Raw genomic sequence first — 11,046 nt, forward strand, 5'->3', positions numbered from 1 at the left:
ACCATTACTACAAATTAATTTGCCTCGTGTCCTCCTACACACTTCTCACATCTAGAAATCTCCCTCCTACAGACTGCTGCCAACACCATAAGCTTGACATCTAAAACACCGTAATGGGTTTGGGACAAAATCACTCACGGGATAACTCGCTCATCCTAACTTGACTTTATCTGGTAAAAAACTCTGCATCAAAATTCAGTAGTACAGGCAGTCTTCTCTGTTTCACAATACTCTCCACCGGGTCTGTGTCACACCAAACTGTGGTTGTCACAGACACCGGGAATCTTCAACTTCATCATCAACTTCACCAAACCCTGCTCAACACTTAATGCCAGTCCAGTTATCACTCCTTTCAACAGAGCCTCAGGAGAGAAAAACATGTCACAGTTCTTGTCCCCAGTCAATTTTGTTGTGACTCTTACATGGATGATGTTAAAAATATTTGTTGGTCTGTATGGTGGAAAGAGATGTTAAAAATATTTGTTGGTCTAATGTGATTAATAAGGATCATCCAGACGCTGCACTTGATGAGTTTATGAAATTGCTTCTTCCAATTATTGATAAACATGCACCTATTAAGAAATTGACTGCTAGAACTGTTAAGGCACCGTGGATTGATGAGGAATTGAAAAACTGTATGGTGGAAAGAGAGGGGGTAAGAAGAGTGGCTAATAAGTCTGGCTGCACATCTGACTAGCTGACTTACTGCAAATTGAGAAATTATGTGACTAAACTCAACAAAAAGAACAAGAAACTCTATTATGAAGCCAAGATCAATGCTATAAAGAATGCTGGGAAAAAAACGTTGGAGTGTTTCAATTAAATCATGATCAGAAAGACAAATTCAACTCCATCTTTCATCGAATCAGATGGGGGGACACTCTTGACCCAAACTGCTACAAACCTATATCTATCCTACCCTGCCTTTCTAAAGTCTTCGAAAGCCAGGTCAACAAACAGATTACCTACCATTTCAAATCTCACCATACCTTCTCTGCTATGCAATCTGGTTTCAGAGCTGGTCATGGGTGCACCTCAGCCACGCTCAAGGTCAAAAACGATATCTTAACCGCCATCGATAAGAAACATTACTGTGCAGCCGTATTCATTTATCTGGCCAAGGCTTTCGACTCTGTCAATCACCACATCCTCATCGGCAGACTCGACAGCCTTGGTTTCTCAAATGACTGCCTCGCCTGGTTCACCAACTACTTCTCTGATAGAGTTCCGTGTGTCAAATCGGAGGGTCTGCTGTCCGGACCTCTGGCAGTCTCTATGGGGGTGCCACAGGGTTCAATTCTTGGACCGACTCTCTTCTCTGTATACATCAATGATGTCGCTCTTGCTGTTGGTGAGTCTCTGATCCACCTCTATGCAGACAACACCATTCTGTATACTTCTGGCCCTTCTTTGGACACTGTGTTAACAACCCTCCAGGCAAGATTCAATGCCATACAACTCTCCTTCCGTGGCCTCCAATTGCTCTTAAATACAAGTAAAACTAAATGCATGCTTTTCAACCGATCGCTGCCTGCACCTGCCCGCCTGTCTAACATCACTACTCTGGACGGCTCTGACTTAGAATACGTGGACAACTACAAATACCTAGGTGTCTGGTTAGACTGTAAACTCCCCTTCCAGACCCACATCAAACATCTCCAATCCAAAGTTAAATCTACTAAATCTACCTACTTCGCAACAAAGCCTCCTTCACTCATTCTGCCAAACATACCCTTGTAAAACTGACCATCCTACCAATCCTCGACTTCGGCGATGTCATTTACAAAATAGCCTCCAATACCCTACTCAACAAATTGGATGCAGTCTATCACAGTGCAAGCCGTTTGTCACCAAAGCCCCATAAACTACCCACCATTACGACCTGTACGCTCTCATTGGCTGGCCCTCGCTTCATACTCGTCGCCAAAACCACTGGCTCCATGTCATCTACAAGACCCTGCTAGGTAAAGTCCCCCCTTATCTCAGCTCGCTGGTCACCATAGCATCACCCACCTGTAGCACGCGCTCCAGAAGGTAAATCTTTCTGGTCACCCCCAAAACCAATTCTTTCTTTGGCCGCCTCTCCTTCCAGTTCTCTGCTGCCAATGACTGGAATGAACTAAAAAATCTCTGAAACTGGAAACACTTATCTCCCTCATTAGCTTTAAGCACCAACTCTCAGAGCAGCTCACATATTACTGCACCTGTACATAGCCCACCTATAATTTAGCCCAAACAACTACCTCCTTCCCTACTGTATTTATTTTATTTATTTATTTATTTTGCTCCTTTGCACCCCATTATTTTTATTTCTACTTTGCACATTCTTCCACTGCAAATCTACCATTCCAGTGTTTTACTTGCTACATTGTATTTACTTTGCCACCATGGCCTTTTTTGCCTTTTGTATGTGTCGAACTGCTTTGCTTTATCTTGGCCAGGTCGCAATTGTAAATGAGAACTTGTTCTCAACTTGCCTACCTGGTTAAATAAAGGTGAAATAAATAAATAAAAGATGGAAAGCTACTGAGGATGGTAGCTGACTCTATAGCCACTCTTATCTGTCATATCTTTAATCTGAGCTTAGAGGAAAGTTTTGGTCCTCAGGCCTGGAGGGAGCCTGTCACATTTCACTTTGTTATTTTGTATTTGTGTAGTGTTCAGTTTGTCTTATTAAAATGGACATATACCACGCTGCAAATTGGTCCGACCTCTCTTACTCCTCATCAGAGGAAGATGACGAACGTTACAGAGCCAACGTAATTCCTGCCCAAGAGTGGTAAAGATGTATGTGTTATTGTAACATAATTCGTCCTCCTCTGACGAGGAGTAGTCAAGATCGGACCAATGCGCAGCATGGTATGTGTCCATGTTAATATTTAATAAATCAACTGAACACTGAATAAAAAAACAATAAAGTGAAAGAACGAAACGACAACGAAACAGTCCTGTCTGGTAAAGACACAAAACAGAAAACAATCACCCACAACTAAAATGGGGAAAACAGGCTACCTAAGTATGATTCTCAATCAGAGACAACGAACGACACCTGCCTCTGATTGAGAACCATACTAGGCCAAACACGTAGAAAATATAACATAGAAAAAATAACATAGACAACCCACCCCAACTCACGCCCTGACCAACCTAAAACAAAGACATAAAAAATAAACTAAGGTCAGAACGACAGTTATGGCCTTTCAACTTCTGCCATATTGTGGATTCAGAGCTATCTATCTAATAGAATTCAAAGGGTTTAATTTAATGGAAGCTTCTCGAATGTCAAACATGTAAAGTGTGGAGTACCACAGGGCAACTCTCTAGGCCCTCTACTCTTTTCTATTTTTATCAATGACCTGCCACTGGCATTGAACAAAGCATGTGTGTCCATGTATGCTGATGATTTAACCAAATACGCATCAGCAACCACAACAAATAAAGTTGCTGAAACCCTTAACAAAGAGTTCCAGTCTGTTTTGGAAAGGGTGGCCAGTAATAAACTGGTCCTGAACATCTCTAAAACTAAGATAATTATATTTGGTACAAATCATTCCCTAAGTTCTAGACCTCAGCTGAATCTGGTAATGAATGGTGTGGCTGTTGAACAAATTGAAGAGACTTAATTACTTGGTGTTACCTTAGATTGTAAACTGTCATGGTCAAAACATACAGATTCAATGGTTGTAAAGATGGGGAGTGGTCTATCCTAGTTAAGCTGCAGCTGGCCCGAACAGAGCAGCATGTCTTGCTCTTCATTGTAATCAGAGAGCTGATATAAATACAATTTGTGCCAGTCTCTCTTGGCTAAGAGTTGAGGAGAGACTGACTGCATCACTTCTTCTTTTTATAAGAAGCATTGTGTAGAAAATCCCACATTTTTTGCTCCCTCTGGATGGCAGAAATGCAAAAATTCTACACGATTCAACTTCGAGTCACTTTCACTGACCCAACATTGCCCAACCTCTTCTCCACCCAACCTGACCACATATGGATCAGCCAGAAGGCAAGGATCCATATTCTCCAAACATCTCACTCGCACTGGGCAAAAACATCTTTATCACCATCAGGACGAGGCTTGAACTTGGTGGTCTTCACTGCACCTGCCACCATAGTTAAGTCATCCTCACTCTTGTCATGTTAAAATTTTTCCTGCAGGACTCCATATTTATTCTTAATATGGACCATAGTCTTTTTTTTTTCCTGCCTGCCTTCTTACCGACCATCCCCAAGTCCGACAACCATTCGGGGACGTACCTGCCATCTTGTCAACCACGACTCTCCGTTACGTGGGTTTAATGACAAGACCCAAAGAGGGACAAAAACATTTTTTAACAAGTATCTCAGCCCCCAGAACCAAATATTGTCTGTCACGAGAGACCAACAGGGGTTTAACCAGATGGGATACAGGTTTTACTTATTGTAGCAGGTTAGGAGTACTTACTTAACTAGCAAGTTAGGAGAATTAGGTTAAGGTTAGAAAAAGGGTTAGCGTTAGCTCACCAAGTGAGGAGATTATGTATGAGGGTGTCAAATTTGGTCAACAAAAAATGTAATGGCTCACTTATATGCTTATATTACACTAGCAACATTTTATTTTATTTTTTTTCTCCCCAATTTCATGGTATCCAATTGTTGCAGTAGCTACTATCTTGTCTCATAGCTACAACTCCCGTACAGGCTCGGGAGAGACGAAGGTTGAAAGTCATGCGTCCTCCGATACACAACCCAACCAAGCCGCACTGCTTCTTAACACAGCACGCATCCAACCCGGAAGCCAGCCGTACCAATGCGCCAGAGGAAACACCATGCACCTGGCCACCTTGGTTAGCGCACACTGCGCCCAGCCCGCCACAGGAGTCGCTGGTGCGCGATGAGACCCTACTGACCAAGCCCTGACGCTAGGCCCTGACGCTAGGCCAATTGTGCGTCGCCCCACGGACCTCGGCCGGTCACGGCCGGTTACGACAGAGCCTGGGCGCGAACCCAGGGACTCTGATGGCACAGCTGGCGCTGCAGTACAGCGCCCTTAACCACTGCGCCACCCGGGAGGCCTCACTAGCAACAATTTAAGCATTATGAAACTTTCATTCAATCAAATAAATATCATGTAGCAAATAAGCCATACATACTTGCTTGGCCGAAACAACGAGTCACCTGCTGGAGGGAGACAGATTTTACCCAGAGTTGGGCTTCTCTTCCTCTTCCTCTCTGTTTATATCGGAGGTCATATTAGTGTTATCTACAATCCTTGGGACGTACCTACCCTAAATCCTAACCCTAACCTTAACCCTTACCCTAACCAGTAGCGATTTTAGCATGTAAATCTTGGTGGGGCAAACTCCCCAATTTTTTTTAGATGCATGCCAGCAAAGCCATTACACAACACAACACTGAACAATACATTAATTGCACTATAATAGTGACAAATATGCCCACAAACTGTTAGGGCCTACATAAAGCTGCCCCAAAAGCAGAGCTTTCTTTTCAGCACCTTTGAACTAATCCTTACCACTTCTTCACCTGACTATCAGCAGAGCCATGTCTGGCAGCGAAACAGTTAATTCAGCCTAATTTACTGCCTTTTGAAAAAAACATAGCTGATATGGCTGACTTGCTTAAACAAATGTGGTTTCTACTGACAATTGAGATGTAAAAACTATAGCATAAGGGGAGGACGAGCGAATAAGAGGTCATCTGTAATTTCCATTAAGACATTAATGAGCGAGCTAGGATGGACATAGTCAATAACTATACGTTCAGCACTTTTGAAATGTACAGCGACAGAATTCAAATCAAATCAAATTTTATTAGTCACATGCACCGAATATATTACAGTGAAATACTTACTTACAAGCCATTAACCAACAATGCAGTTAAAAAAATATGAATAAGAATAAGAAATAAAAGGAACAAGTAATTAAAGAGCAGCAGTGAAATAACAATAGCGAGACTATATACAGGGGGTACCGGTACAGAGTCAATGTGCGGGGGCACTGGTTAATCCAGGTAGTTGAGGTAATATGTACATGTAGGTAGAGTTATTAAAGTGACTATGCATAGATAATAACAGAGAGTAGCAGCGGTGTAAAAGACGGGGGGGTAATGCAAGTAGTCTGGGTAGCAATTTGATTAGATGTTCATGAGTCTTATGGCTTAGGGATAGAAGCTGTTTAGAAGCCTCTTGGACCTAGACTTGGCGCTCCAGCACTGCTTGCCGTGCAGTAGCAGAGCGAGCAGTCTATGACTACGGTGACTGGGGTCTTTGACAATTTTTAGGGCCTTACTCTGACCCCGTCTGGTATAGAGGTCCTGGATAGCAGGAAGCTAGACCCCAGTGATGAACTGGGCCGTACGCACTACCCTCTGTAGTGCCTTGCGGTTGGAGGCTGGGCAGTTATCATACCAGGCAGTGATGAAACCAGTCAGGATATTCTCAATGGTGCAGCTATAGAACATTTTGAGGATCTGAGGACCCATGCCAAATCTTTTCAGTCTCCTGAGGGGGAATAGGTTGTGTCATGCCCTCTTCACGACTGTCTTTGTGTGCTGGGACCATGTTAGTTTGTTGGTGATGTGGACGCCAAGGAACTTGAAGCTCTCAACCTGCTCCACTACAGCCCTGTCGATGAGAATAGGGGTGTGCTCGGTCCTCCTTTTCTTGTAGTCCACAATAATCTCCTTTGTCTTGATCAGATTGAGGGAGAGGCTGTTGTCCTGGCACCACACAGCCAGGTCTCTGACCTCCTCCCTATAGGCTGTTTCGTCGCTGTAGTTGATCAGGCCTACCACTGTTGCATCATTGGAAAACTTAATGATGGTGTTGGAGTCGTGCCTGGCCATGCAGTCATGAGTGAACAGGGAGTACAGAAGGGGACTGAGCACACACCCCTGAGGGGCCTCTGTGTTGAGGATCAGGATGTATTGTTATCTGCCCTCAGCTACTGGGGGCGGCCCATCAGGCAGTCCAGGATCCAGTTGCAGAGGGAGGTGTTTAGTCACAGGGTCCTTAGCTTATTGATGAGCTTTGAGGGCACTATGGTGTTGAACGCTGACCTGTAATGAATGAATAGCATCCTCACATATGTGTTCCTTTTGTCCAGGTGGGAAAGGGCAGTGTGGAGTGCAATAGAGATTGCATCATCTGTGGATCTGCAAATTGGAGTGGGTCTAATGTTTCTGGGATAATGGTGTTGATGTGAGCCATACCAGCCTTTCAAAGCACTTCATGGCTACAGACGTGAGTGCTTCTGGTCGGTAGTCATTTAGGCAGGTTACCTTAGTGTTTCTGGGCACATGGACTATGTTGGTCTACTTAAAACATGTTGATATTACAGACTCGGACAGGGAGAGGTTGAAAATGTCAGCAAAGACATTTGCCAGTTGGTCAGCGCATGCTCGCAGTACACGTCCTGGTAATCTGTCTGGCCCTGCGGCCTTGTGAATGTTGACCTGTTTAGGGTTCAACTCACATCGACTGTGGAGAGCGTGATCACACAGCTCTCCGGAACAGCTGGCGCTCTCATGCATGTTTCAGTGTTATTTGCCTCGATGCGAGCATAGAAGTAGTTTAGCTCGTCTGGTATGCTCATGTCACTGGGCAGCTCTCTGCTGTGCTTCCCTTTGTAGTCTGTCATGGTTTGCAAGCCCTGCCACATCCAGTGAGCGTCGAAGCCGGTGTAGTATGATTCGATCTTACTCCTGTACGCTTTGCCTGTTTGATGATTTGTCGGAGGGCATAGCGGGATTATTTATAAGATTCCGGGTTAGAGTCCCGCTCCTTGAAAGTGGCAGCTATAGCCTTTAGCTCAGTGTAGATGTTGCCTGTAATCCATGGCTTCTTGTTGGGGTATGTACGTACGTTCACTTTGGGGGCGACATCATCGATGCACTTACTTCTGAAGCCAATGACATATACGGTGTACTCCTCAATGCCATCGGAAGAATCCCAGAACATATTCCACTCTGTGTTAGCAAATCAGTCCTGTAGCTTAGCATCTGCTTCATCTGACCACTTTTTTATTGACCGAGTCACTGGTGCCTCCTGCTTTAATTTTTGCTTGTAAACAGGAATTGGGAGGATATAATTATGGTCAGATTTGCCAAATGGAGGGCGGGGGGGAGTTTTTTTTATGCATATCTCTGTGGGGAGTAAAGGTGGTCTAGAGTTTTTTCCCTCCGGTTGCACATTTAACATGCTGATAGAAATGTGGTAAATCTGATTTCAGAACATGGGAACATGGGCCATTCTTACAGTATTCTGCCTGAACACCAAGTCAGACCTGTAGGATAAATAAAGGGGGAATATAAGAAAACAATGCAAGGTCTTATAATATTCGATGATGACATTTCTCTAGAACAGGCTATAGACTACAGGTGCACCACCAAGTCAGAACAGTAGGCTAAGTGACGAGGGGGAAATGGATTTCAATTGGTATGATGTGTTACGTTTCATATCAAATCAAATGTATTTATATTGCCCTTCTTACATCAGATGATTTATCAAAGTGCTGTACAGAAACCCAGCCTAAAACCCCAAACAGCAAGTAATGCAGGTGTAGAAGCACGGTGGCTAGGAAAAACCTAGGAAGAAACCTAGAGAGGAACCAGGCTATGAGGGGTGGCCAGTCCTCTTCTGGCTGTGCCGGGTGGAGATTATAACAGAACATGGCCAAGATTTCAAATGTTCATAAATGACCAGCATGGTCATATAATAGTAATCACAGTGAACAGGTCAGGGTTCCATAGCCGCAGGCAGAAACAGTTGAAACTGGAGCAGCACGGCCAGGTGGACTGAGAACAACAAGGAGTGATCATGCCAGGTCATCATGCCAGGTAGTCCTGAGGCATGGTCCTAGGACTCAGGTCCTCTGAGATAGAGAAAGAAAGAGAGAAAGAGAGAATTATAGAGAGCATACTTAAATTCACACAGGACACAGGATAAGACAGGAGAAATACTCCAGATATAACAGACTGACCCTAGCCCCCCGACACATAAACTACTGCAGCATAAATACTGGAGGCTGAGACAGGAGGGGTCAGGAGACACTGTGGCCCCATCCGTTGATACCCCCGGACAGGGACAAACAGGCAGGATGCACCATATGGTATGTATTCATTTGTGGGTGTCCATCATTCATTTCATATGATATATTATGAATTACAATTTGTATATGTTTACAAAAATTACAATTCACATGTATGAATTGCAATTCATACAACATATTTCAAATTGCAGTTTGTACAATATGTTATGAATTTGCTAAATGTATGATATGTTACAAATTCCAATATGGTGTTGCTAACATTAGCTAGGTGCCTAGGTTCTGCTTAAGGTTATAGGGTTAGGAGTTAGGTTAAAGGGTTAGCTAACATGCTAAGTAAACTCAGCAAAAAAAGAAACGTCCTCCCACTGTCAACTGTGTTTCTTTTCAGCAAACTTAACATGTGTAAATATTTGTATGAACATAACAAGATTCAACAACTGAGACATAAACTGAACAAGTTCCACAGACATGTGACTAACAGAAATTAAATAATGTGTCCCTGAACAAAGGAGGGGGAGGGGGGGCTCAAATTCAAAAGTAACAATCTGTATCTGGTGTGGCCACCAGATGCATTAAGTACTGCAGTGCATCTCCTCCTCATGGACTGCACCAGATTTGCCAGTTCTTGGTGTGAGATGTTACCTCACTCTTCCACCAGGCACCTGCAAATTCCCGGACATTTCTGGGGGGAATGGTCCTAGCCCTCACCCTCCGATCCAACAGGTCCCAGATGTGCTCAATGGGATTGAGATCTGGGCTCTTCGCTGGCCATGGCAGAACACTGACATTCCTGTCTTGCAGGAAATCATGCACAGAATGAGCAGTATGGTTGGTGGCATTGTCATGCTGGAGGATCATGTCAGGCTGAGCCTGCAGGAAAGGTACCACATGAGGGAGGAGGATGTCGTTCCTGTAATGCACAGCGTTGAGATTGCCTACAATGACAACAAGCTCAGTCCGATGATGCTGTGACACACCGCCCCAGACCATGATGGACCTTTGACCTCCAAATCGATTCCACTCCAGAATACAGGCCTCTGTGTCAACACTCATTCCTTGGACGATAAACGCATATCCGACCATCACCCCTGGTGAGACAAAACCACGACTGGTCGCTGAAGAGCACTTTTTGCCAGTCCTGTCTGGTCCAGCAACGGTGGGTTTGTGCCCATAGGCGACGTTGTTGCCGGTGATGTCTGGTGAGGACCTGCCTTACAACAGGCCTACAAGCACTCAGTCCAGGCTTTCTCAGCCTATTGCAGACAGTTTAAGCACTGAGGAGGGATTGTGCGTTCCTGGTGTAACTCGGGCAGTTGTTGTTGCCATCCTGTACCTGTCCCGCAGGTGTGATGTTCGGATGTACTGATCCTGTGCAGGTGTTGTTACATGTGCTCTGCCACTGTGAGGACGATCAGCTGTCCGTCCTGTCTCCCTGTAGCGCTGTCTTAGGCATCTCACAGTACGGACATTGCAATTTATTGACCTGGCCACATCTGCAGTCCTCATGCCTCCTTCCAGCACACCTAAGGCACGTTCACGCAGATGAGCAGGGACCCTGGGCATCTTTCTTTTGGTGTTTTTCAGAGTTAGTAGAAAGGGCTCTTTAGTATCCTAAGTTTTCATGGTTCATTGAACAAGCATGGGAAACAGTGTTTAAACCCTTTACAATTAAGATCTGTGAAGTTATTTGGATTTTTACTAATTATCTTTGAAAGCCAGGGTCCTGAGTTTAGTTGCAAAGTAGCAAGTAGTTCCAAAGTTGCTAATTACCCAACATTTTTGTTTTTGCCTTATCCTCCTGTCTTATGTAACCATACCAAACATAACAAATCTTACTAATTTGAGTGTCCTGGATTTACATGTACTATGTTACATCTAGTCTTGAAACCAGGCTGTTCCTACAAGCAGTGGTCCAACCAGTTGGGTACAATACAAATTCTAAAAATGACTAAAAAGCATTCTTAATGGAGATGATTCATTGAGCTTAATTTGTACCTAGGAA

Source organism: Oncorhynchus clarkii, chromosome 28, assembly GCF_045791955.1.
Source record: "Oncorhynchus clarkii lewisi isolate Uvic-CL-2024 chromosome 28, UVic_Ocla_1.0, whole genome shotgun sequence".
Classification (NCBI taxonomy): Eukaryota; Metazoa; Chordata; class Actinopteri; order Salmoniformes; family Salmonidae; genus Oncorhynchus; species Oncorhynchus clarkii.